Source organism: Zalophus californianus, chromosome 6, assembly GCF_009762305.2.
Source record: "Zalophus californianus isolate mZalCal1 chromosome 6, mZalCal1.pri.v2, whole genome shotgun sequence".
NCBI lineage: Eukaryota > Metazoa > Chordata > Mammalia > Carnivora > Otariidae > Zalophus > Zalophus californianus.
Genome location: NC_045600.1, coordinates 139,970,684 through 139,996,893, shown reverse-complemented (window position 1 = coordinate 139,996,893; position 26,210 = coordinate 139,970,684). Strand labels below are relative to the sequence as shown.

At 52.6% G+C, this 26,210-nt stretch overlaps 1 protein-coding gene across 1 annotated transcript in view; it reads right to left on the bottom strand.

The window, feature by feature from the left end:
* ACAN (aggrecan) overlaps positions 1-23,985 on the bottom strand; it is a 63,663-nt gene extending 39,678 nt beyond the window's left edge. The window contains exon 1 of the mRNA XM_027568787.2: positions 23,643-23,985. The gene's annotated coding sequence lies outside the window, so the exon portion shown is untranslated. The remainder of the gene's footprint in view (positions 1-23,642) is intronic.
* Positions 23,986-26,210: the final 2,225 nt, after the last annotated feature.

Below are 26,210 nucleotides of genomic sequence, written 5' to 3'. Positions count from 1 at the left end.
TGTTTCTTCCCGAACCCTGTGAACAAGCCCGCCATTGTCCGGGATGCAGTGCCTCTCTGTGGGGCTGGGGCCCGCTCTGTTTTTCTCCCTGGCCTCCACAGGGAACGGAAAGGGCAGGGGTTTGGGGTAGGGGTGGACTGGGCAGAGAAACTAATTTTATTTCTTCTTTTTTTAAGACAAACTTTGGAATAGAAACGTTGCAATAAATATGCTCTTGTGTTTGCGTTTTCTCGGTTGTAAAGAAAATAGGGAGAAATACCATTCTGTCCAGCTTCCAAGTGTCTCCAGGACTGACTGAGTCTTTTATGGGAAGAGAAGGACTCTGCCAGCCCGTCAACAGGGAGGCCTTTCTCCATGGGAAGAACTTCGCGGTGGTGGTGAGGGGACAGGGCTGGGGCAGAGGAATGGGACTGGGGTGTCCAGAATGAAGTGAGATGAGGAGTTGAGCAGAGCAGGATGGGAATGTTGGATGAAGGCTGGGAGACGAGGGGTTCCGTGTGTGGTTGGGTTGGTCATCAAGGAACTGGCTTTCTCAGGAGAGAAGTACTAGGAGACCTGACAGGGCAAAGTAAGCTTAGTAGAGCTTTTGAACTGAGCTGAGGGTGTGTGTGTGTGTGTGTGTGTATGCATGTGTGCATGCCCCATAGTTGGAGATAGGGAAACCCTCCACATTCTCCTCGGCTAGACTCTGTTTCATGGTTGCCAACCCGGCTAGGGCCTTAGCCTCTGCTCCACCAAACTAAGAGACTGGATGGGCAGCTCACCCCCTTGCCTTGAATCCCTCTTCCAGCAACATGCAGTGGAGACCCCCAGACCTGAGACACCCACCCCCACCAGACCAGAGACCCCCAGTCCGGGTCCTGGCTCGGCCACCTACTACTTTAATAACCCCAGGACCCACCCCCACGGCTGTTTCAAGACTGAGCGAGATAATGTGCCAGTCTGGCTCCCCTGTCCGGGGCGGGAACTGTGTCTCTGGCTTGGAGACTGGCACAGGGTCTGGCACTCGGCAGGTGGTCATTAGCACCACCCTCCCCCCACATCCCTGGCAGCAGGACGGGGTGAGCCTCTTGAGATATGTGGACCGGAAGAGGGCCCAGCAGCTGGGGTTTTAAAGCCATGACCTCCCTGCCAGGGATCCTGTCCACGTGGCTGAGGCAGGTGGTCTTCAGTCTCTAACTGACTAGGAGGGGCCCGTTCCTTCACAAGGCGGCTCATGCCATGGCTGGGCAGCTGGGATGGCGCTCAACATCTTCCAAGCTGAGGTCCGATGACCCACCCCCATTATAATTTCCACCCCTGAGCTCCTCCCTCAAGAACCACACTAAACGTGTCCACTCCTCTTTCAAGGGACTCATGCCAGATCTCCAGGGGTCCCATCTGCTCTTCTCTCACAGAGCTGCCTGTTCCTTCAACTCTTCTTCCTGTGCCTTCCAGACTTCGCCTCCCTTCCTGGAGCCACAGGAGGTCAGAGCTTGAATAGACATTAGTGAATGGCAAGTTCAACTCCTTCAGTTTACAGGTGAAGAAACTAAGGCCCAGAGAGGTTAAGTGATTTGCTCAAGGCCACACAGTAAGTTGGAGATGGAGTCAGGACTAGAACCCAGTTCTAGGGGCCCGGTCATCATTGTCCCGTGTTGTCAGCTCTACGCATCTGTCTTGTGACTCGCCGTCTCCACAGCCCTTTGCAGAGCGCCCAGCACAGAGAGAGGTCAATCAGAAAATACCTGCTGAATGAATGAATGAACAAATGGTGGCCCAAGTACCCCAGGCCTCTGAAGGAGGAGAAGGCGTGCTATAAGCTCACATTTGTTGAGCCCCTGTGAGGTGCATAGCTCTTTGGGGTAGACCACTTCCATTTTGCAATCAATACATCTCAGCTAGAGAGATACATCGCTGGTGATGTACATGGCTGTGTTACTTCATGCCAGCATGCCGGTACGGCATGTGACTTTGGGAAGGTCACAGCCCATGTGCAGCGCAGGGGTGAGACAAGTAGGGTCTTCCCTTCCCAGGGCCCCAGGGAGAACCAGTGGGGCACCAGAGCCAGCCTGCCCTGGCTGGCCAGAGATAACTTACCATATCTCTTCCCAACTCCGTGTTCAGTGATGTCACATAGGGAGCTTGATATTGGTCCTGATGGTACTATCTCCAGCACGGAAAATGAGGGGACATTACAAATGAGGGTTTTTGTCTTTCTCTGCCTTTTTGGGAGTGGGCTTACCAGCACACTAGTGGAAGCAACTAACGCTAAATAAAGAACCAAGCTGGTTCGCCTCTCCCGACTGGGACTGCTCCTACACCCAAGTTAGCACTTACATTTCCTCCTTTGTAGGCTAGCGCTGCCTCACCATGCAGACTGCGACCTCTTTAAGGCTGAAAGTCAAGGCTTATATTAAAAAAAAAGAATTCTCTCCATGTTAACTCATGCAGCACCGGGAACAACAAAAAATGGTATTTGATACCTACTTATTGATGAACCAGTGGACACTCGAATTTGGTAGACTGGTTGACCAGTAGGATTAGTCAGGAACTAAGTGGCTCTGGGTCCTGGGGGAGGGATTTAAAAAGACCGAGGCCACCCATTCTCCCTGCCCCTGGCCTCCAGCAGATCACTTATTTGCGGGCTAATCTCACAACAGCACCTCTTTTCTTGTCGTTCATGGACAAGACCCGTCCTACATCTGTGCGTAATGGTGTTGGCATAGGCACTTAAGATTGGGATCTCAAGGGGCACCCAGGTGGCTCAGTTGGTTAAGCGACTGCCTTCGGCTCAGGTCATGATCCTGGAGTCCCGGGATCGAGTCCCGCATCAGGCTCCCTGCTCAGCAGGGGGTCTGCCTCTCCCTCTGACCCTCCCCCCCTCATGCTCTCTCTCTCTCATTCTGTCTGTCAAATAAATAAATAAAATCTTAAAAAAAAAAAAAAGATTGGGATCTCAAGCCCAGCATAGAGAAAGGGGCAGGGATCCCACACCAAAATCATATCTAGCCAGAATGACCCCAAGTGCAGCTGCTGGTTTGCTACATACTCTAAACAGACATGGTGGGATGGTGTAGAAAAGGGGAGCCAGGCAGCTGATTCCAGTCCTAGCTCTGTCCTAACTCACTGGGGAACTCATGGAAGCCCTCAGTTTTCCCATCTGTAAGTTGGAATCACCACACAAGCTTTGCCCCCATGAGAATTGTGAAGGTAATTTTTGTGAATGTGAAGATTCTTTTTGTATTTTCTCTTCTTCCTCCTCTCTCCCTCTTCCTCCCACTCCTTATTCTCTCTGTGTGTCTTTTTCCATATCTTTGATTTCCTTATTCCTATTTTGTTATTTCCTCTGTTGTCACCGGAGCATCTGGAATTCTTGACAATCACTAATACAGGGTCCAGTCTGGGGGTGGGTGTGAGTTCAAGGGAGAGTCCTTACCCACTCCCGTACCTTCCATCAATAGGGAGGAACCCTGTGGGTGTCCGGAGTCCTGGCTCTCCTGGTGCCCCCAGAAGCCCAAGGAGGACTGGTTCCTGGAGCCCAACAGACTCCCCAAAGTCTGTCTGGGCAGGTGCCTGAGGGAAAGAGATGGCCGCTACACAAATCCACTTCTGCTCTGCAGGGCTACAGGCAGTCCTTGCTAACTTCCTTCCAGGGCTTTTCAGGGTGGGTTTTTAAAAAGCTCTAGCCAAGCCCCTCCTGATTAAATGGGTCATGTCTCAGCCAGTACCCGCAAAAACATGAATATCACTTGCTCAGGAGTGTCTGGATTCCCATCAGCCAACTCAGCAGAAAAGCCAGTAGAGCCGTCCCTTGAGCTGGGTCTTCTGGACCTTTCTAATGTCCCACCTTCACCTTTGGCAGTTGGAAGCGCCGCCCAGCTCCTTGCTGCTTCCCGTGCTCCTGATCGCAGGGAGGGGGCAGCTAAGGGAAGGAAGCCCTTTCTGAACTTCAGCTTCAGAAATTAGCCCAAGGAGTTTTTTCTGCCAATGCCAATCTGTGGCCAACCTCACGGTCCCAGCCAGGCGCTAGATTTTACTGGTTCCACAGTGGAAAAAAAAAAAGCTGGCCTGGGTTTGCTGAAGGCCCACATGATGCTGTAGGTGAAGGCCCTGCCCGTGGAGGTAGGTGGTAAACACCGCAGGGAACTGGAAGAAGCAGACCCTGGTCAGGGCATGGAGCACATACAATACTATAGAGAACATCCATTTCTTTCCTCTCCGGCCTTTCTGCCTTGATTTCCTTCACCCACTGATAAATGTCCTTGCTGGGGACATTTAGCTGATAACTGTTTGACTTGGATCGGTTGTGACAAGAGATATGCTGTTCTTCATCTACTCTCTGGGGTCTCCTGTGAACAAAGGCTCTGTGCAATTTCCCGAAGTGGCCTCTTCTCAAGTTTTCCGGGAAACATATGGTATGGGAGAAGATGAATACCTTAAAAATACAACCTGAATTCATACCTCGGACCTACAACTTGCTATTTGGGTGAAGCTGGGCAAGTTTCTCGGCATCTCTGGCCAGAAAATCCATGGGTGAGGCCTCCGGGAATGGCTTTTTTTCAGTTAGGAGGAGAGGCAGGGAACGATGTTCTAAATTTCCTCTCGTTCCTTCCAAATCCCAAAACAGAACTTTCTATGTCCCCCCAGGTAGTCTGATCCTGTGGGGTGGGGTGGCGGGAGGAGTGGGGAGAAAGGGAGCTTGTATCCCATTGAAAGCTTCCTAAAGCAAAGGAAGCCTGGCCTGGGTACTTGACGGCAGAAGAGGATGAATGTTCTTGGAGTGAAAACCAGCCCTGCTCTCCCATGGCCTGCAAGGCCTTACACATCTGCCCCTGTTCCAGCTCACACCACATCTCATAGTTCTATTTCTGGCCATATTCTAGCTAGTCCTTGAGCACAAAAACTTGTTTCCTTCTAAAAGCTTTTTGTATCTAGTCTTCTTTCTGGTACACACTTGTGGATCTTTCCCTAGCTGGCCACTTTTCAACATTCCAGGCTCCGTCCAAATGTCCCTTCCCTGAGCACCCTGTTCCTTCACCCCCACCCGCTGCCTCCCTGATATTGTTTATTTATATTATTATTATGGGAAATTATTGTCCTTTCCTGTGTGTTGAGTGTCTGTTCCCCCTACTAGAATATACACTCCACAAGGGCAAGGACTTGCGTCCACTTTGCTCACGGCTCTATTTCCAGTGCCTAGAACAATGCCTGGCACATAGCAGGTAAACAAGAAGTATTCGCCGAATACATGAACGGATGGCTCTTAATGAATGGACAATGTCCCTTCTGGATTAAATTTGGGAATGGAAGGAGTGGTAAGCGTAAGACTGATCATAACTGTTGAATGTCACCTGATTTCAAAGCATCCCTGCCTCCTCAGCCTTGCAGACCATTAGAAGCCCGCAGAGAAAGGGTAACTGGGAGCAGGGGCTGTTAGGGGAGCTGGGAGCATTCCGGTAGCCCATGGAAACATCCATACACGGCCCGTGGAAACACTTATTCATGTTCCTCTCCAGCTAGGAGAGGCCTGCGAGTAGGGCAGGAGGGCCGTGCAGGGAGTGGGGAAGGACTCCAAAGATCCAGGGACAAAACAGAACTTGGAGCCATGCTGACACCTGACCAAGGCTGCATTTCCAAGGGGCTGGGAGGGAGGCTGAGTCCAGGAGCTGAGAAGAAAGGCTGGCCATGGGCGGTGCTTCCTAAGGGTTGGGTGCCTCAGTCATCCTGGCCCCAAAGTGTGGGGGGGGGTGGCCCTTGAGGGAAGAATGAGCTCAACACCACCAACCTTTCCCCATTATGCCCACCTCTCCCCACTCTCCGTTGCAAATTCCCAGTTAAACCAGTTTAAAGTGGAGGGGCACATGGCATGATTAATGGTTCCTATTCACTCACTGAGGGACATTTAGCTTTGCCCTGTTCTCTCCGTGGAAAAAAAACCGTAGGACCTGGGACCCGCCCCTTCCCGTTCTTAGCCTTCCCTTCCAGCTGGGCACTTAGAGGTTTTCTCTGCATTAATTTCAGACGTTGTGTAAATATCGAACCTGGGATTTTGGAAGGGAGTGTCCTTCAGCCCAAACTTTCCATCAGGCACAAGCACCGTTTTTGGGGCAGGGATCCTGGGCCAAGAGCTGAGTTCCCTCCATTTGGTGCTGACCGCCAACCTGGCAGAACAGAGAGCTCCTTCCTGCAGGGGTTTGGGAAGGGGCTAAGGGACCCAGTGTGACGCCTCAGTGGCCTCCCTGGCTGAGAATGGAGCCCAGGTTTAGAAAAATGATCTTCGGTAGAGGTGTCTGGAAGCTGAGAGTCCTGGTGAAAATGCCTGCTTGTCAGAAAGGGCCATCAGGTGTTTGGGGTGACAGCCGAGTCCCTGGGCAGGCAGACGGCCAGGTGCCTGGCTTGTGGCTGACGGGAAACAGGGGGCTGCTGTCTCCCTGGGGCAGATGCTCAGGTTCTGTGAGTTTAGGCCCAGGGTCTAGTCAAGGTAAGTTAAGAAAATGGATTACTGGAGAAAAAAACCCCATTCATTTTTTTCTTAAAGATTTTTTATTTTTAAGTAATCTCTGCACCCAACACGGGGCTCGAACTCAAAATCCTGAGATCAAGAGTCGCATGCTCTATCGACCGAGCCAGCGAGGCACCCCAAACCTCATTCTTTTGACCCTAGTTTGCCCGCCTCGGTTCCAGGTCTGGGCAAGACTTCATGGTGAACATCCCTTTTAGTCCTTTTGGGTCATGTTCCTCTTTGAGAGCCAGGGGACCTGCGGACCCAGCTTCTAGGAGGTGACCTTTAAGCCCCCGTTCAGTTTACTTGGGGGCCTGTGCTAACAGTGTGATCTGTGGTGGGCCTCTTGGGTCGTGTGGTATCCATTGGCTCTCTGAGGGTGCTGGAGACTAAGGTCAACCATATGGGCAGTCACCCACGTGACCAACCCCCCAAGAAAAACCCTGGACACCAAGAGGCTTAGGTGAGCTTCCCTGGTTGGCCACACTCCGTGTTATAACACACTGTGTGCTGTCTACACAATCCCACTGGGCAAGCGCAGCTGGAACCTGTGTACCCGGTCACCTTGGGACATTTTCCTACCAGCCTCTTTGCTGTGTTGATTTTCCTCTGTATCACCATAACTGTGAGTATCACAGCTTTGCTGAGGTCTGCGCCTCCTTCAAAGAATTTACTGAATGAGAAGATGGTCTGGGGGACCTCCTGAAATGGCACTATACCAGGTCCTTCGGGTTAGCCTCTCCTGCCCAGCACCGTTCGGGGTTGGCTGATGGGACAGTGGACAAGACACCTTCACGCCATGGCCATCCTTCACCCACACTGCCTTCCCTTCTTGGAGTGTGTGCTCTGAAAAGCAGAGGGTTTTTTTTTGCAGCTCTCATGTGGAAGGAATAACTGCTTCTCCTCTGGAGAAGTTCCAACCATTTCCTGCCTTTCCTCCCTCCCTCCTTTCCTCCGTCAAACTCCCACCACATGGTAAACTCCGTAGTAGGTGCTAAGGAGGATCTAGGGATGGACCCATGTGAATCCACCCGCAGGGCTCACTGTGTGGGAAGGGAGATAAGATGTATGAATAAATCCTACAATACAAGAGGAAGAGCCTCTCTCAATGAGAGAATTCTGGGAGCTGAGAAGATGCAGAATCGCTCCTGTCTTGTGGCGGCGGGGGGGGGGGGGGCTGGGAGAGCTTTGAAGAAGAGGTGACATTTGAGCTGAGCCTTGACAGACAGGGATGCTATGGGAGAGAAAAAGGGCATTCTAGGAGGGGGGGAGGGGTCACAAGAGCAAAGGCATGAAGAAAGGAGTAAATCCAACTGGTGTAGGATTAAATAAAGTTAGAAACAAGGCTGGGCCAGATTCCGAAGAACCTCTGTAAATAGGCTAGTGAGTTTGGCTTCATTCTGTAGGTGACGGGGAGGCTCTTGGGGGGGTTCAGGAATGACCTGATCTGAGGTGTGTTTTGGAAGGAAACTGAAGCTTCTACTCTATCTGTCGCTGGCCCCACCTCTGGGAAGTCTCCCCTGTACCCCATCGTGACCAAGCTCACCCTCCTCCTTCAGAGCAGGATCACACATTGTCTGTGGCATCGGTCTGCCTCTACAAGGAGATGGCGCCCATGGGGGTGTGCACTAGGCTTGTTCTTCCTTGGGTCTCCCGCATGCCTGAGCACCCACCACAACTACTTCCTCTAAAAATGACCACGTATTGAAAGCTGACCCCAAGCCGGATTGGTACCCAACAGCAGTCTGAACAAATGCATCGTCTCATTCAATGCTCACAATCGTCCCGGGAGGGGGCGGTGTTGCTAGTCCCATTTTAGAAAGGAGACAGTGGCTCAGAGCAGGTCAATAACTTACCTTGAATCCCACAGCCAGGGAGTGGTCAGGGCCAGGATTCAAACCCAGGTCCATCTGACTCCAACCTGTTCTCTGCTTCCCACATATATGCTAGCAATGGGGGCAGGTGCAGAGGATGGAGTCTGTCAGGAGTTTGTTCTCATCATTCAAAGGCTTTTGACCATCTACAGACCCAGCCTTAAAGCATGGACTCTGTTCACAGACATTCGCTGCATGCCTGCTACAGAAGGAGTCTTCCCATGGATGGGGTTAAGCTTCAAAGTTTGACTCAGAGCACCCAGCCACCTCGGGGCTGTAGAATAAGGCTGAAAATCCCAGAGAGCTCACTCTCTGAGCCCCTCACAGACCCCCTCTGACTCTCAGCTTGCTCCAGAATAGTTGGCCAAGGGCTGTGAGCATGGACATGATATTATGCCGCACCCCGCCCCGTGTTCTCGCCTTCCAGCTGTCTCCAGCGTGTCCCCAGTCCTTGGCCAGGTTTTTCTGGATGTGCAACTCTGCCCTGCACGGCTGTTAGGATTACAGTGCCTAATAGCCTCCCAACAGGATGCCAGCATACCCGCCTTCCAGAAAACGCCTTCTAGGGACTCCTGCCTTCCGCGGCCTCCCAGCTCCTCCCTGCTGGTGTTTCTTCAAGGACATGGTCCTCACAAGAAGGCTGCCTTTCCTTTTCTGTTGTTGTTTTGTTTTAAATTCTTTTTTTAAAAGAACTGTGGTAAAATACGCAGAACACAAAATTTACCATATTTTTTTAAGTTGGCCCCCACCATGGAGCCCAATGGGGGGCTTGAACTCACGACCCTGAGATGGAGACCTGAGCTGAGATCAAGAGTCAGATGTTTAACCGACTGAGCCACCCAGGCGCTCCACAAAGTTTACCATCCTCTTAACTATTTTTAAGTTCATGTTTTTTACAGTTCAGTGACATGAGGTACGTTCACATGTCACATCACAGTGCCGCCATCGCCACCATCTGCCAAGCTGAAACTTTGTACCCATTAGATGATAACTCCCATTTCCCCCTCCCCCAGCTCCTGGCAACCACCATTCCACTTTCTGTCTCTATGAATTTGACTACTGCCTTTCCTTTGGAGGAGGAAAATCAATATCCCTATCTGACCCAGTATCTAGAGATCTTTATTCACTATTCCGATTGGACAGGTTCCTTGTTTGTTTTTTTTGGAGTGCTTTCTATATTCAAGGAGACCTTTGTACCCTCAGGACCCTGCCGGGTACCATACTGTCTTCGGCATCCTGGGCTGCCTGCATCTTCCCGGGGTTGGGCTCTAAAACCATATAAGGGGGAAACCAGGTATGACCAACATTTCCCTTGAAAAGTTCTTAGGCAGGCGCCATGTTGGGGCCCCTCACACTCCCCCTAAATGAATCAAACACAATTGTCCTTTTACCCATTTCTGGGTTATTTCTTTATCTGAGCAGCAGATGAATTAGTGGGCTTGTTAGAAGGGCCATGTTTTATGAGCCATACTCATCATTAAAACTAGAAGCACGCTTGGCTCTTCAAGAGGCTCACACCATGAGAGGAATAAGGACCCGAGGCCTACTCTGGGAGCAGCAAATTCGGGTCTGTCGTGTCTGGCTTGCTGGGGGACACAGATGCATCAGGCGGAGGAGCGTCTGCAGACTTTCTGAAGTGTGCTCCCTCTCGGTAACTACCCCTGCACCATAGCTGAGCCTCACACCCATCTGAGCCTGGTGGGAGCAGCTGTGCCCATCTTCCCGGATGGAAAAATTCACCCACAGCTGCATGGACAGCAGTGGTGCTAGGCTGAGGACCTGGGGCTCTCTGCTTCCTACTTGGTTTTCATTGCAGACATGGCTTTCTCCCACCTGGACTGCGGGCTCTCCTTGAGGGCGGGGCAGACTTCCTCTCCTCCTTGTGTATTCCCTGCTGTGTCCCGTAGAGAGCCTGGCACGTGGGATATTCTAATTATGGAAAACTGCTTACTGACTTGGAAACATGTTCACACGAAAAGCAAACTGCAAAATGTTATGTGCAATGCAACACCATTCCATTTTTGGGTGTATCTATTCATGGGGGAAAAGACCCGAAGGATGTACGTAAATTTAACTCTGGTTATCTTTGGGTGTTAGGTTTACAGTAGATTTTTATTTTTCCATGTCTAGTGTTCACAGTTCCTCAACTTCCTGTGATGTCCTTCACCGGGTTTCAAAGGAAAAGTGTTGCCAAAAATAAAATGAAATTTTATATCCTTTAAAAAAATCTACATTCAGGACAATAATCTCCCCAGTGACCAAGGTGGTAGGCAGTGGGGGAGGGGTGGGATGGGGTTGGGGAAGGGACTGGAGTGGGGGTGGAGGAAAGGAGAAAGTTCTCCATGTACTATAAAACTCTTGGGAATGTGCTGACAGAATTTTCTTCTGTCACAGTTAAGTGCTCAACAGACTCTGGGTCCAAGGTCTTCCCAGCTCATGACTCTCTCCCAAAGGTGGTCCTGACTGTGAGCCAAGGAACCCCCATGAGGTTCAAAGGCATGGAATGCTGGAATGAGCAGATCTTTATGCACACACCCTGATGGATGGGCCCCAGACTGGGAGACAAGCCCCTTTGCTTCTCTTTCTTATGCTAGATGTCTGGGTCCAATCTGAGAAATTTGCCTTCTCTCTGGCCATGAAATAGCCAGGAAACCATGAACTTCAGAATCAGACAGTCATGAGTTCGAGTCCTGGCCCTATCACTTACTAGCCATGCCTCGGTTTCACCATCTACAGAATGGGGTTAATTAGACTCACTTTAAGCTTCTTGCTGCTTCGGGTCATGAGACAACATTTGTATCCTTTCTACTCAAAACACGCCCAGTCTCTGGTAAGCATAAAAGCCACTGACCAATCAGAGAACACGTCGTTTATTTAACTTGATAGAACTTCCTGTACATCTCAGAGACGAAGCATAGGTCCAAAATATGGTTGCAAGTCAATGAAGGGTGTCATGGGTTGTATTGAGTTCCTCACCCCCCCAAAAAGGATATATTGAAGCCCTAACCCCCAGGACCTGCAAATGTGACCTTATCTGGAAACAGGGTCTTTGCAGATGTAATCGAGTCAAGGTGAGGTCATTAGGATGGGCCCTTATTCCAGTATGAGTGGTGTCTTCATAAGAAGTGTGAACAGGTGTGAAGACCCAGGCATGCACGGAGAATGTCACGAGATCACAGAGGCAGAGATCATAGTCAGACAGCTGCTGGCCCAGGAACGCCAAAAACTGACGGCTGTTACCAGAAGTTGGGAAGAGGCAAGGAAGGGTTCTCTCCTACAGGTTTCAGAGGGAGCATGGCCCTGAAGAGACTCTGATTTTGGACTTCTAGCCTCCAGAATGGTGAGGCGGTACATTTCTGTCATTTTAAACCCCCGGTTTGTGGTGCTTTGTTACAGCAGCCCTAGGAAATGAATACAATGGGTAACTGTTTTACTACAGCTAAGACCAAAAACACTTCTAAAAAAGGAGATTGCCCAACCTTACTTGGTAGTCAACCTCAGGATGATTGACTGATTTTTTTTTTAAAGATTTTATTTATTTATTTGAGGTTAGAGAGAGAGAGAGCACAAGCAGGGAGGAGGGGGAGAGGGAGGAGCAGGGAGCCCAGTGTGGGATTCGATTCCAGGACCCTGAGATCATGACCTGAGCCAAAAGCAGATGCTTAACTGACTGAGCCATCCAGGTGCCCAGGATGATTTAAATTTCTTTAGAAAATTATTTCTCATGTCTAATCTAAATCTCTCCTGCCTTTCTTTTCTTAGTGGAGACGTGTCCTGCCTTGGGATTGTTCTTTTTTTTTTTTTTTAAGATTTTAATCTTAAAATCTCTCTACCCAATGTGGGGCTCAAACTCACAACTCCGAGATTAAGAGTCGCCGGCTCTACCGAATGAGCCAGCCAGGTGCCCCGGGATTGTTCTTGGATTTTTCTAGATCTTTCTCTGCTGCCCTTTGAACCCGATCTTTGTGACTCCCTTGGTTTGGCCCCTTGACGCTCATGCCACATCAGGCACTTCCAACTCCCTTTCTGCACTCACTGATTGACGATGGTGGCTCTCTGTATTTCTAGGGAGCCAGGAGAAGGGAGAAACATAGCCCAGATCCTGTCTGGATTCTGTCTTTTATTAACAAAAACCCAGAAGTGAACGTTTCTCTGAGGTTTCTGGCCTGTCTGGACTCAGAGCATCTTTTCTCCTAGGGTCCACGTAGGACGAAGAAACGCTGATGTTTCAACAGAGGCACAACTCAGGCTGTTCAGCTGCCTTCACTTGCTCAGAACCATCGAAGTTTCTTTTGGGACAGTTAGACTTCCTGGCTCCCCAGTCCCAGAAGGGAAGAGCAGGAGACCGGGGCACAGAGCAGGAGACCGGGGAGGGGGGTGGAAACAGAGGCAGCTCCCAGTCCTGCACCAGCTCCCCCGCCCCTCCCCAGCCCGCCTCCTGAAAGCACAGCCAAGCTGGGAGCAGGTAGAACACCTGAAAAGGAATTTCTTGCTGGTCCATCCTTTGTGGGTGTGGTGCAGTCCCAAGGGGTGGCTGAAGGAATGGGGTACGATCAGGGCTGATGGGTAAAGCTGCAGTAAGCTGTGCCCTGTACCAACCCAGGGGGCAGTCTACACATGGAAGGTAATGGAATGGCACCCCCTGGAATTGCACCGCAGGGGGCCCTTGGTACAACAGGGCTTGCTGCAGCTACCTGCTGTCAGGTCTGCCAGGGGACCTGCCCTGTTCCGCAGCTAGCCTCCAGGTGGCAGAAAGCATAAGGCTCTTCTTGCGATCCCCATATCCCTCCGCGCTCCGAGCTTGCATGGCTGCCTCAAGAGCCTCAGTGCTCAGGAAAGCAGTGAGGAATGGCAGGTTGGGTGAGAAGAGGTAGTCACGTGACCACCCAACCCATCTCTACAAAAGGTCAGGTTCTCAGATACCGGGAATGCCCCGGGGATATTCATGAGGATATCCACAAACTCACGAGGTCAGAGACATTATACCTGATTTACAGATATGGAAACTGAGGCATGCAAGACTAATCAACTCTAGCAAGGTCACACGGCTGATGAATTGGAGCCCATCCACCTGACTCCCATTCCTACAGGACAGTGGCCTGATGGATTCTTTTATGAGTCCAAGCGCTACAATGGCATCAGGAAGGGGGCAGGGAATAAAACACAGGCAAGCATGGGCTGGACCCTCCATCAGAAAAGAAAGACAGGGTGGGGCCGGAGGCTCCAGGGAGGTCCCCAGCGGGGGAATCTGAGAGGACAGGCACACAGGCAAACTGGAGGGGAGATGCTGTTCAGTATGGACGGTGAAGGCGGAGAAGGGTTGCCCGCTGATGTCTGCAGGGTCATGAAGACTCTGAGCTCTGCCAGGCCCGGGAAACGACGTCTTGTTCTCTGTCCTAACCCCGGTGTCTGGCCTGCTTCCTCCATGCCCTAGGGAGTGCCGGGACCCCACAGCTTGAAAAAAAGTAAAGGAAACAAGATGACAGAAGGCCCACGGTCCACGTTGGGTAGCCCAGTGATAGAACTGGAGGCTCCAAAGGTGGTAGAACCTAAAAATATAAATTTATTCCTAAAAACAGCTGCTCCCCCTTGATGCTCGAGTCATCATGAACTATGAAGGGAAGCTGGGAAGAGGGTATTGGCCTATGGAGAGCAGCCATGTCTCTCAGCTGGGTCCCATTGGTGTCAGAGCCCGAGCTGGCTCAGGTGGTGGCCGTTCTGACACCACAGGGTCCCTGAGCCATGGCCAGGGTGAGATGGGGCTGCCCGAGGTGGACTGGGACAGGTAGGGGCTGTTCTTAGCCCAGTTCAGTGGGAGTTGGGTCCGAGTTCCAGGTCTGACACCATCCAGTGCCAGACCCCTAGGCCGGACGTACTGTTTTTTAAATTTTATTTTAATTCCAGGATAGTTAACATACAGTGTTATATTAGTTTCAGTGCACAATATAGTGATTCAAAACTTCCGTACAACACCTGGTGCTCATCACAACAAATGATCTCCTTAACCCCCATCCCCTATTTCCCCATCCCTCCTCCCGCCTCCTCCCTGCTAACCAGCAGTTTGTTCTCTGCAGTTAAGAGTCTCTTTTTCTTGCGCTTCCGCTCCCCCTTTTTTTCTTTTTTGCTCATTTGTTTCTTCAATTCCACATAGGCGTGAGATCATATGGCATTCGTCTTTCTCTGACTGACTTCTTTCGCTTAGCATTCTACCAGACATATTCCTTTCTAGGTTTCGGTTTCCTGATCTCTGACAAGAGTAGAAAGCACCGTATCAGTGGCTTTCGAAAGACGTAAAAGTGGAGTTGTTCTGATCACATCTGACATGGGGATCCCTAAAATCACTGCCCCTCTCTACTCACCTCTATGGCCCCCGTGGGGTGTGACAGACAACCCCCGCAGACTCTCTGGAACACAGTTTGAAAAGTACTGGGCTAAAAAGTCATTTGTCTGGTCAGCACACTTTTTCTGAGTACCTACTGTGTGCTGAGCATTTTCTAGGTGTTGGAGATAGAAGAAGATCAAGACAGATCATCTGCATGATGGGCACCTGTCCCACGCAGCTTTTGATTTGGGGGGGGGGCTGGAGCAGGGGGCAGACAATCACCAAGGAAACCAACCAACCAGTACTTTTTAGACAGTGGCAAGCAATAAAAAAGGTGCAACACAGGGCTGCTGGGACATGGGGGTGGGCGTGCTTAACTTCTTTAAATTGGGTGGTCAAGAAAGGCCTCCTGGAGGAGGTGACATTTGGACCTAAATGACCAGAATGGGCCAACCTTGCAAAGCCAAGTGGGAAAGAGCTTCAGGCAGAAGAGACGAGGAGGGCAAAGGCCCTAAGGTGTGAACGAAGTGGAAGATGCTGGAGGGTGGTGGGTGAGGGGAAGGTGAATCGGGATGTTAAGGGGGAAAGGGAAACAGGCCCTTGAGGGCCTATGGGGCCAAGGAAGAGAACTGGGCTGCATTCCAAGGGTAAAGGTCTTCTGAGAGCCTCTGCAATCCCCAGTGGGCTGAAAAGGGATGTGCAAATAACCTGGCTGATGGCCGCAATCATCTAAGGGTCAGTCGCCCACACCACACTTGCAGTTACGAAGGAAGGGGCTGGACTAGTTACAATTTTCCAGCCGCTGAACGTGGCGGGAGCCTTATTTGGCATATGTGAGTCTTGCTGACTCCTGTGGGAGCCCCTGGGGCCCCTAAGGCATTGAGATGGCAGCCGGGGCTCCTAGAGAGAAGAGTGGATTGGGGGGGCCCAGGTGGGCAGGGGAGGCAGTGGGAGGTGAGGCTCTAAGCTCGTGCTAGGTCTTCCCAGCCCTACAGCACTCTCCTCTCTCGGGACGGGGTGTGGAGACAATTTACGCAATCAGGTCCCCCCACACCAGGGGGACCCACTCTGCTAAAACATTCACAAAGCAAGATCAGCGGAAGCCACTGCAGGTTGGGCTTGGGAAGGGGGAATCACAGAATGACGCTACTTTAAGGGGAATTAATGGCCCAGAGAAGGGTAAAGAAGCTCCCCTGGCTGATCCGTGTGGGGCTGGGGTGGGGATGACATGCACGGCTGTAGTAACGAGGACAGGGGACAGAGGCCAACATGCAGACACGGCTCTTCCTTGCTCAGTCCCAGGGCCAGGGGTTAGCCATAGAAATGGCCATGAGACTGGCGCCCCCTGGCGTCACACGGCCAGTAGAGCACACAGGGTTAGGCCTCTGGTCCTGGAGGGGGAGGGGGAGCTCCCATCCCCAGCCCCCAGCAGACCACACACAGTGCTCCACCTCCCTCCCATGTTTTTCAATCTGGGAAACAATGGAACTTAAATGAGCATCCTGCATGGCCAACCTTGAAAGAGAAGGTGGCAGGTATCAGGTGGGAAAGGAGAGGGTGGGTCCAGCCTTGCTCTGGGGGTGGAGAGGCCTTGCTGGGTCAGTGACCGTGTTTGTGATTGAGGTTTTGAAGCACTGCCCCGTCCCTGGGCTGCCCCTTGGGCTCTGGTGCAGCTGCCTCATTCCTGCAGGATCGGAGCTGGCTGATTGCTTAGATCAGCGTCCGTACCCTCAATCTGCTCTAGGAGAGAAGAGCTCCCTGGAAAATTCAGTCTAAGAAACTCGGAGAATTCCAATATCCCTCAGCATCTTGAGAATTCCTGCAGAATAGGGGTGCATTTTGTTCTGTTTGACCCTCGGGGATGAGGCCCTTTTTACATGTAACGTCCATTGACCATCCCTGAGACAGATGTTCTGGGGAACCCACTTTTGGGAACCCGGCCTAGCTTCATCCTCCAGGGACATATGTACTTAATCCAGGGTCAAGGACAACTATGGTAAGGAAGCAGGGACCCTGTCTCAGGCAGGAGGGAGGAGACAGAGAAGCAGGCTATGACCTTCTCATTCTCTTAAAGGACAAACTGGGGGCAGAGGCTGTAGTTCTGCCTGCAGGGAGGGGAGGGCAGGTGACCCCAAGAGGTAGGGCTACAAGAAAGTGGCTGAGAACCAAAGGCACCCAGAGAACTGTTTGGGGCTTTACACTAAGAGTTCAGAAACTGGGCTGCAGTGGAATTACCTTGGGTGCATTTGCAAAGCACAGATTCCTACCCTGCCCCCCAAGCGTAATCTCTGGGGGTACATTAGGATTTAGGCATACTTGTTTTTCCAAAGCTCCTCCAATGCTTTTGATTCTAGGGACAGAGGTTACTTCTGATGATGGCATCCGGGTCCCTTTTTCAGTGTCTTGCCAAGCTGACAAACATCCACTACTTTCCTGAGTCATCCTAAAATCCAGGTGTTCCTCCGAGCCAGCTTGATAGGAGGTCAAAGTGAGGGCGGTTTGGTTGGGATGGGGAGGAACACCTGAAGGGGAAGGTCAGGCCAAGGTTTGGTTGGGGAAAACCCCCTCCCTATGACCAAGGGTGGAGGCTGGGATAAGAAAGCCCAGGTGTTCTGAGGGAGATGGGAGGCTGGGCTCCCCCTTGCCCTGGACATTTCTCTTATAAGGGCTTTCTTCCCCTGAACAACCCCAGGAACGAGCAAGGACCCTGGAGGCACAGAGTCAGAAGGGTGGCCCAAGGGTAGACAGTGGGTGGCCCCAGGATGAAGTCTGTCCGCAGTTGGGTTCTTATGGGATGGCACGGTGTTTCTGTGATCAGGTGCCTCCTTTTACTGGTTTGAATGTGACATGTGATGTGGAGGGAGAAGCCTCAGCAGCCCTGATGGGAGCTGCAGCTCTGCTGAGAGCAGCCTGAACCCCCTCTCTGGGACTCAGGTGCCTCATCTCCGTAATGAAGGAGGCAGGTGATTTAGTCCCCTGGGTCCCTTCGGATCTAATGCTTCATGACTCTGAGAAAGAGAGGCTCAGGGAAGCTTGGCAATTCCCAAATCCACTCCTTTGGCTCGGGACTTTCAGTGAGGCCTTAATACACAGTAAGTTTAACTCCGTGTGGTCTAGCAAAGGCCTTGCTGCACAGGGCGGGCTCCCTCCGGGTTCGCACAACTCAACTGCCATGACCGCAGTACCCTCTAGAGGGCGCTGCTATCAGGGCTGTAACCTGAGCCTGGTGCCCACAGGGAACTAGATGGAGGTCCCGGCTTCTTCCAGCTGGCTTGGGATGGAGGCGTGGCCAAGAGAGGACAGCCCATCTGACAATTGTTGGTTCTCTTCTCCTCAAGCATTGAAAGGAACTCACAGTGGAAGGGTTGCTCATTCATTCATTCAACCAGCCTGCCTGTGTGTGTGCCAGCCATTGGATCAGGCGGCAGCACACACCAGATACAAAAGATTCCTGCTTAGGCCTCATAGGTGCTTTCCCCCCACCCCCCAGGCACCTTCCCCGACATAATTTCTCCCTGGATCTTGCTCTGTGAAGGCAGGCGTTAGGATGTCCATTTTACAGAGAAGAAAACCGAGTCTCAGGGAGACAAAGGAATTTGCCCACGTCAGGCAGCCAGGCAGTGCCCGGTTCAAGTGACTGCAAGCCCAGCACTTCTCCCACTGCCCATAGTGTAGGATGCGTTCTCACTGGACCACACGCCCTCTCCCGTGCTGGGAGCTGTTGGGGGGGGAGAAGTGCTGACCCACATGCCAGCCCCCAACCAGAATGCATTGCGGTGGCAATCGTGCCCTGAACAGCAACCTTCTTTGGTCTCGCGATCACATGTCCACACCTGCTGATGCTGTGATTTTCCAGAGTGGGACCTCGAAAAGCCTCCAAGACAATAATAGCAGTTACTATTTTATTGTAGGTCTACTTTGTGCCAAGTCCCTTATTCGCTCTATCTTGAACTCCCTCAACCATCAGACGAACCTCATTTCACAGATGTGGAAAGTGAGGCTCAGAGAAGATAAGTGACATGCCCAAGGGCACACAGTTGGGATTTCAACCTACATCGCGGCTGCCAAAGTCCCCGTTCTTTCTGCTTTACCACGGGGGCCTGGCTTCTTGTTTTCTTTTTTTTCGTCTGCTCTTCACCCGCCTGCCAAACCCTCCCTTCTTGCCCCCCCACCCCCAGTCTTCTTGCTGGTGCGCACAGCATACTCTGGCCCCATAACTAAATGAAGGTCTGGAGCAGGACTTCTCGATCTTGGCACTACTGACATTTTGGGCTGGATCATTCTCTACTGGTAGGAGGAAAGTACTGTCCTGGGCATTTTCAGATGTTTACTAGCATCCCTGGTCTCTACCCACCGGACGCTAGTGCTATCACCCCTCCCCCATGGTGACAACAAAAAAATCTCTCCACATAAAGCCAAATGTTCCCCGGGGAGCAAAAGAGCTCCCCAGTTGAGAGCCGCTGGTTTATAGGAATGCGGGGTCAGGGTCAAGTTGAGTATAGCCTGTCTTCCTCAATAGACCATGAGTAGCTGGGGGGCAGGAAGAGTGAATTGTTAAACACACCTAGTGAAGTGCCTGTAGCATGTAGCAAGTGGTGCTGCAGGAAGAATGAATGAATGCTTTCCATGGATATGGTATGTTTCGGGATGAGGGCCTAAAGGCCTAGGTTCCCATCCAGATCCTCACTGGTCTGCTCTGGGCCGGCCTGGAGCACGCACTTTCCCCCTTCTGGGCCTCCATTCCCTTTGTGATCTCTTCCATGAGGGTCACCACAGGCCCCGAAGCTCCCTGGACATCCATGGTCCGGGAACTGCCATGTTCCACCTCGGAGTCCCAGAGTCCGGGGGCCGAGGAGGGGCTGTCGGCCAGGCTGGACATTACACATCTGCCCGGTCCTCAGTTTCTCCTTCAGACCCTTGCCCCTCAAGCCAAATCAATCACAGAGAGACGAGCAAGCCCTCCCACCCCAAAAGCGACCTGATGCAGGAGAGGTGGCTCCTTTTCTGGGTGTGTGTCTTAAAAGGGAAAACATGTAACCTCAAAGGTAACCAAATATCCAAATCGTGATGGCCAGCGTCCCACATCCCAAATCCACCTATTCATGAGTTTAACAAAAAGCTTCTTTAAGATACACTGTAAGGCCATTGAGAGGTAGAAAAGTCGCCTCTCACAAGCCCAGGCCAGCCTGCAGGGCCCGCCCTCTTAGCGTGCGTGCATGCACACGCGTGCGCGCGCATGCGCGCGCGCACACACACACACACACACACACACACACACACACACACACACACACACTCAGCCGCTTACAAGGAGGCTCTGAGTTTTTAAAAGTAAATTCCACCGTTTCCGTTCTTGCCCTGGATTCAACTTTTGAAAAAAGGAACCGTTTTCCCTACAAATTCCCCCTCTCTCTGGTCCTCCCTCTGCCTTACTCCCGCTCTCCCTCTCTAACCCTGCCCCTGCCCCGCACCCCCCGGAGGCTCCTCCCCTGCAACGTTTTGACTCCATTTTTCAACCACTCCCAGGGGCCCAGATCTCCTCTCAGGGATGGGGTGTCCTATCGGGTCTGGGGGAAGGAGAGCAGCCAGGGGAGATGCCACAGCCCCCTTTCACTCGATAGAACAGAGCTTTCTCAAAGAAGGAGGGTAGCCGTGAAGGGGCGCCTGGGTGGCTCAGTCGGGTGGGTGTCTGACTCTTGATTTCAGCTCAGGTCATGACCTCAGGGTGGTGGAATCAAGCCCCGAGTCAGGCTCTGTGCTCAGCACAGAGTCTGCTTGTTCCTCTCCCTCTGCTCCTCCCCTGCTCACTCGCACACTCTCTCTTTAAAAATAAATAAAATCTTAAAAAAAAAAAAGATGTTCCCACCCACAGACCCCCTTTCCCAGGGCATCCCATTGGCCCTGTTGCCCCTCCTGCTCCGCGCACAAGCGGGCCTGTCCTCCATGCATTGCTTCCTCTCACAGTCTGGGTGCTCTTCCTCGAACCTGTGTTTCACTCCCACCCCCAGTTTCCAGCCCTCGCTGCCCCCACTCCCAAGATGCTTACGGGTCCAGTCCAGGTGTTAGCACAGGGGCAGCAAGGATGCCCCGGCACCTGCCAGCTGGAGCCATGAAGCAGGAATTTCTCAGAGACAGAAACATTATCAGGATCAATGTCTTTCAGACTTTTCTGACCACAACCGGCAGTAAGAAATTCATCCTATAAACATCAAATTTGTATACATCGTGTATATACCTATATGTTATAACCACATATACACTTATTTAGGATTGCTAAATATATAACAGAAATAAAAGTTTCCGAAAACAATACTTACCTTTACTGCATGGGAGGCACTAAGAAATTACTCTCTCCTATGTCATTACACTCCCCTAAATTGGTTTTACAACCCGCAGATGGACAGGTTCTGTGTTAGATGTCCCCGCAGGATCAGAGAGAGACTAAGAGTGAGGCTCCAAGCAGGGGCCTGTGGGCCTCCCCTGGCTCAGCTGAGGCCCTCCTCATGCCCAACAAGAAGGGGCTTGGGAGGGACAAGGTTCTAGGAGGCATCATGGAAAAAAAAACCACATGAAGAGTTGGGACACACAGTCTTTTACTATTACAGAATATTCTCAATTAGTACTCTCCTGAACTTACAGTTTGTGACCCCAAGGGGGCCTAGAAGCTGCTAGAGGAGAGGAATTAAGGTTTCTGGTGCCTGCTGACAGCCAGACAAGGACCTCTTCAAAATCATATAGCCAGTAAGTGGCCAAGTTGGGATTCGAACCCGGGTCTACCCTGCCAGGCAGGCCCCCACCATCACAGGAGTCAGGGCTCTCTTGGAGCTCCCTCTCTGACTGGGGAGTCGTTCAGTCTGTTCTGGGCATGGGGGGGATGGAGGGCGCCCCACTCGGCATGCAGGGGTGCAGGCTGCCTGGGATGTGGGTGTGTGGGAGATGGGGAGCAGAGGCAAAGTGTGTGCGTGGGTTTGAGAAGGGGCATGGAGTCTCACCACTCAAGCTCACAGAGACTCCCTTTTCCCCTCTGGATTCTTTACTCCTATATGGACCAGAGGGCTTTCAAATAATAAAGAAAGAATCCCAATTGCGGTATGATTTTCATGGAAAATTCTAGCAAAAGAAAAATACCTACTTAGTATGAAAATTAGTCATAATAATAATAAACGATATCAGTTATGGAGTACTTGCTTGCGTTACCACAGCTACTGTGTATTGAGGACCAGCGATGGGCCAGCACGGAGCAGAGTTACTAGGTGGCGCTCAGTAGTTCCTGGACAATGAATGAATGAACGTACTGGGGGACGCGCTAGAAACTGCACATAGACGCAGCACATTTTAACCCAACTTGAAACCTGAAAAATTCCAGCATTTCTCCGAGAGATATTTTCTCCCTTTTCATAATTCCTTCATCCGAAACTTTTTAAATTGGAGGGATCTTTGCTTTTGGGTTAGGGGCACCCCCTCCTCTGGGTTTTCTCCCCCATGGCCTTGGGGTTTTCTCCCTGATTGCCCTTCCGTTCCTGGGCAGTCTTTCCAGGCTCAGTGATTGGACAGGCCAACGCTCCTACATTGCTCTTCAAAGCGCCTCCTAAGCTGCCCTGCCCAGGGGCACAGCCGATCTTCCCCTTAGCAACCCAAAGGCAAGGAAGGAACAAGGATTGGAGCCCAGACTTCTGGATTCTTTAAATCAGCACGAGCAACCGACTGGGGCCTCAGAACATCCGGATTCTAGTTCTGCCCTTCCCCTAAGTCATGTGTGACCTTTAGAAAGTCATCACACTTTTCTGGATTCACTTTCTTTCGAATGTATTTCCAAGGTCCAGGGTTCCCCCAAACTGTCAGATACCCACCCACCGCAGTGCCCCGGACCTGAAACACCACACTAACCCATTCAGCTTTGCATCTTCCTCTTCCTCTCCTCCTGGCAGCCCACCCCGACAGAGCTGGAATTTACGCACCAAGCGAAATGCTGGGACCTGGGCTCCTTAGCGGTGAGACCCTAGAAGAGTCCTATCAGAACCTTGCTCACGACTGCAAGTAGTAGAATGATGGAAAAGTTTGGGTTGGAGTCTTCCAACAGGATACAGCCCCCCGCCCCCGCCCAGTTTGCTCTGGCTTAGAATGCAGGTTCAGTTAACAGGACAACCATCCACCCAACCCCAGGGTTTGAAAGGTTCCACCATCATCATTGGCTTCAACTGCAGAGGAACCCAGAGACCGCAAAACTGTCCCGGTCATGTGTCCTCATTTCCCTTCCTCCTCCTTGAGAGATGCCCTTGCTTAGTGGCATGTTCAGGGTTTGTCTCCCTTGCTGACAGCTCAGTGGCCCTGTCCTGGGTTCTGCCAATCCTCGCCCCCCCCCCCCAGCTTTTTCCCATCCCTGTGGCTCCTGGAGTAGGCCAAGTGGCCAAGGAAGTGGGACCAATGGGTTCTCTCAGCCTCTGCTTGGGCACCTGCGTGTACCTGACACACTGCCCATGCCCAGCCACCCTGCCAAAGAGCCTTCTCCTTCCCACTGACAGCCCAGGCCAAGGCTCAGAACCATGAAGCAACTCCTCCAGCTCAAAAGTAACACAGGGGATCTGAACCCACATTTCCCCGACTCTAAAGCTGCTGGTCTGTCCACCATGGCTCGTTCCAGACCCTCGGATTTGAAAACCCACGGGAGTCGGAAGTAAAAGCTCCCTGTTCGCTGTTCCTTAATTTCGGGGGACCAGCAGACAAGAGCCCCTCGTCACGTGTCCCTTTGCCCCATTCACGCGGCGTCCGCACAGCCTGAAAGTTTGCTCAACTCCGCGGCGGACGCAGCGGTCAGGAAGCCCCGGCACACGCCTCCCCGCACAGGGGAGACCGAGGCAGCGCAGCCGCCCCCCCCCGCACGGAGCGGGACAGGCGCCGCACCGCTGCTGGCTGGCCCGGGGACCCCGGGAGAGCCTCTCCCTGGAGGGAAGGAGACAGTTACCTTGAAGAGTTGGACTCCCTTCCGCAAGAACTTCAGTGCCACACACCTGGCGAGGCGGCCGGGGGGCTTCTGGGGCCGGGAGGCCCGGGTCTCGCTGCGCAGCGGGGGAGAAGCTCTGCGCGCGCGCTACGCTCCCCTCCTCCTGCCGGCGAGCTGTCCGCAGGTCCCCTCAGGCGGTGGCCGCGGCGGCAGCGGCTGGGTTGCGGAGTCCCGGCTGGCCGAGGGAAGGGCCACTGCAAGGTGCCCGGAGACCCTGGCACCCGCGTCAGATGCCGGCCGGCGAGCGCGCGGGGAGAGAGACCTTGAGCGGCGCGGCGCGCGTCCTCAGCTCTGCGAGCCCCCTCTGGAGCGGCTGGGAGGTAGGTGGGCGGGCGAGCGGGCGGGCATGGCGCGTGGTGACACATACATAGGGGCGGGCGGGGGAGGGGAGTGCCGGGGGGGCGGGGGGGACGCGGGCGGGCGCGGAGGGAAACCCCACCCCCGGGGGACCCGAGGGGCGGCCGGCGGGGGGGGGAGGGGAGGGGAGGGGAGGGGAGGGGAGGGCGGAGGGCGTCTGGAGCGCGCTGGACCCCGGCTCCGGACCGGCGCGCCGCTGGGGAAGCCGCCCGGGGCGCAGGGCGCGAGAGGAGCCGGCAGCCCCGGGGCCCGCGGGAGGCAGCGGCGCGGGAAGGGCTGCAATGCGGTCGGCGGCTCCGCAGTCCGAGGGGCCCCGGAGGGCTGTGCCCGCACCCGCATCCGCGTCGGCACCCGCGCCCGCACCCGCACCCGCGCCTGCGATGGCCGGACGGGGCTCACCGGGGCCCGGCGCGGGCTGTGCAGCGCACGCCCGGCGGGAAGCGAGAGGGCAGGGTGCGCCCCCTGCTCCCGGGCCACAATTTGGAAGGACCCTCAGGAGGAACTGGCTGAAAGTTTTTGGGGGTGGGGTGCCCCGGGATGGCAGGGAGGACGGGGAGAGAAGGAGGTTAGGGGGCAGCGGGGAGGCATGCTGGGGACTGGGAGCCAGTCTCAGGGAGAAAGGCTGAGGGTCTTCAAAGTCCCGGAGAGACCAAGGACATCTCAAAACGAAGCAGGAATTCTCCAGTGCTTCTGTAGCTCCAGAGACCACCCTCCTTAATAATTTTTTTCCAGTCAAAAGAATAAGAACCAACAGCGTTTGAACACCTTCCGTGAGCTGGTTGCTTAACATACATTAATCTCTCTCTTAATTTCCCTAAAGGCCCAATGAGGTAATTAGGATTCCCCCACGCCCCAAAGATGTGAAAAACAGAGGCTCAGAGTGATGGAGTTAACCTACTCAAGGCGGGGTCTGAATTCAAACCCAAAGTCATGCTCTCTCTGCTACACAAGCTGCTGGTTTAGCCACAGCTGTTTTGGGGGTACCCAGGCTGGTTGGTGGCTTTCAGGAAGGAAGGAAGGAAGCCGGTGGGGCTTGACGCTAAGATTTAGTGGCCTTGGTCAGTGTGGTAGAAGCCGCTTGACTCCCTCACTGGGCATGGACTGAATGAAGAAGAGCAAGAAATGGGGTCTTTGTGGGCTGCCCATTACAGAGATAATAGACTAGGCTTTTTCTTGATTAAAAGGTATGGAAGTGGCTCAGTTTCCCAGGGGTGATGACTCTGGAATTGTGTGGGATTTTTGCTGGCCATCTCCTAGGGGTCAGGACTGGCCCTGGCCCGGCACATTCTCTTGTCCGTTCTCTGCACAGGGCAGTAAAGCCTGGGGAGGGCGTGGTCCCCACTCCACCCACTGGTGCCCAGGAGCTGTGGCTAAGGTGTTCCACTGGTGGGCAGTTCTTGGCTTCACCCCTGTTCTACCTGAATCTGTTGGTTTCTCCGGGTCAGGTCTCCAAGTTTCGGAGCAGCTTGGGCAGCACTGACATGGTGGTGACCAGAGCCCCTCAGGGGGAAACAGCATCTTGTCTCTCAGACAAAGAAGTGGGACGAAATCTTATTAGTTACTGACCCCAATGCCTGGACCAGGGGAAATGACTCTTCTAGAGAAAAAAAAAATCCTTAAAATTCCAATAGGAGCAGTCATGGGTTCTCACGCCAGTATTTGCCTGATGCTCTAGGTGAGAACACACCACACCCTCATCTGTAAAATGAGGTCGTATCTGACTTCCATCCTAGGACATGTGGGGTCAGTGAAGGACAATTCAATTCAAGGACAAATATTAATTAGGTAATTAATCTTTGTAGTGAAGGAAACGAATGCTTATTGATCATCTAGTTTTGTAATGAGGCTAAGAAACATATAATGGGCACTTATTACGTGCCAGACCCTGTTTGATACAGCAGCCTTACAGGTGGACATTGTTTCCATTTTACACACTAAGAACTGAGACTCACAGGCCACCCAGGAAGTGAATGAGTACAGGTTAGCATGACTCTACTCTGCTGCCCCTTCAGGCTACAGAAAACCCAGGATGATTGGAAAGTGGACAATGTAAAGAGCACGTTTAGAAAATCAAAGGACATTAGTGTCAGAAAGCCCTTGGTGACATATGGACGCTCCCCCTGTTCAGTGTTCTTCCTTGTGTAGTATTTCTGATGCTGGTCATCCCTCCTC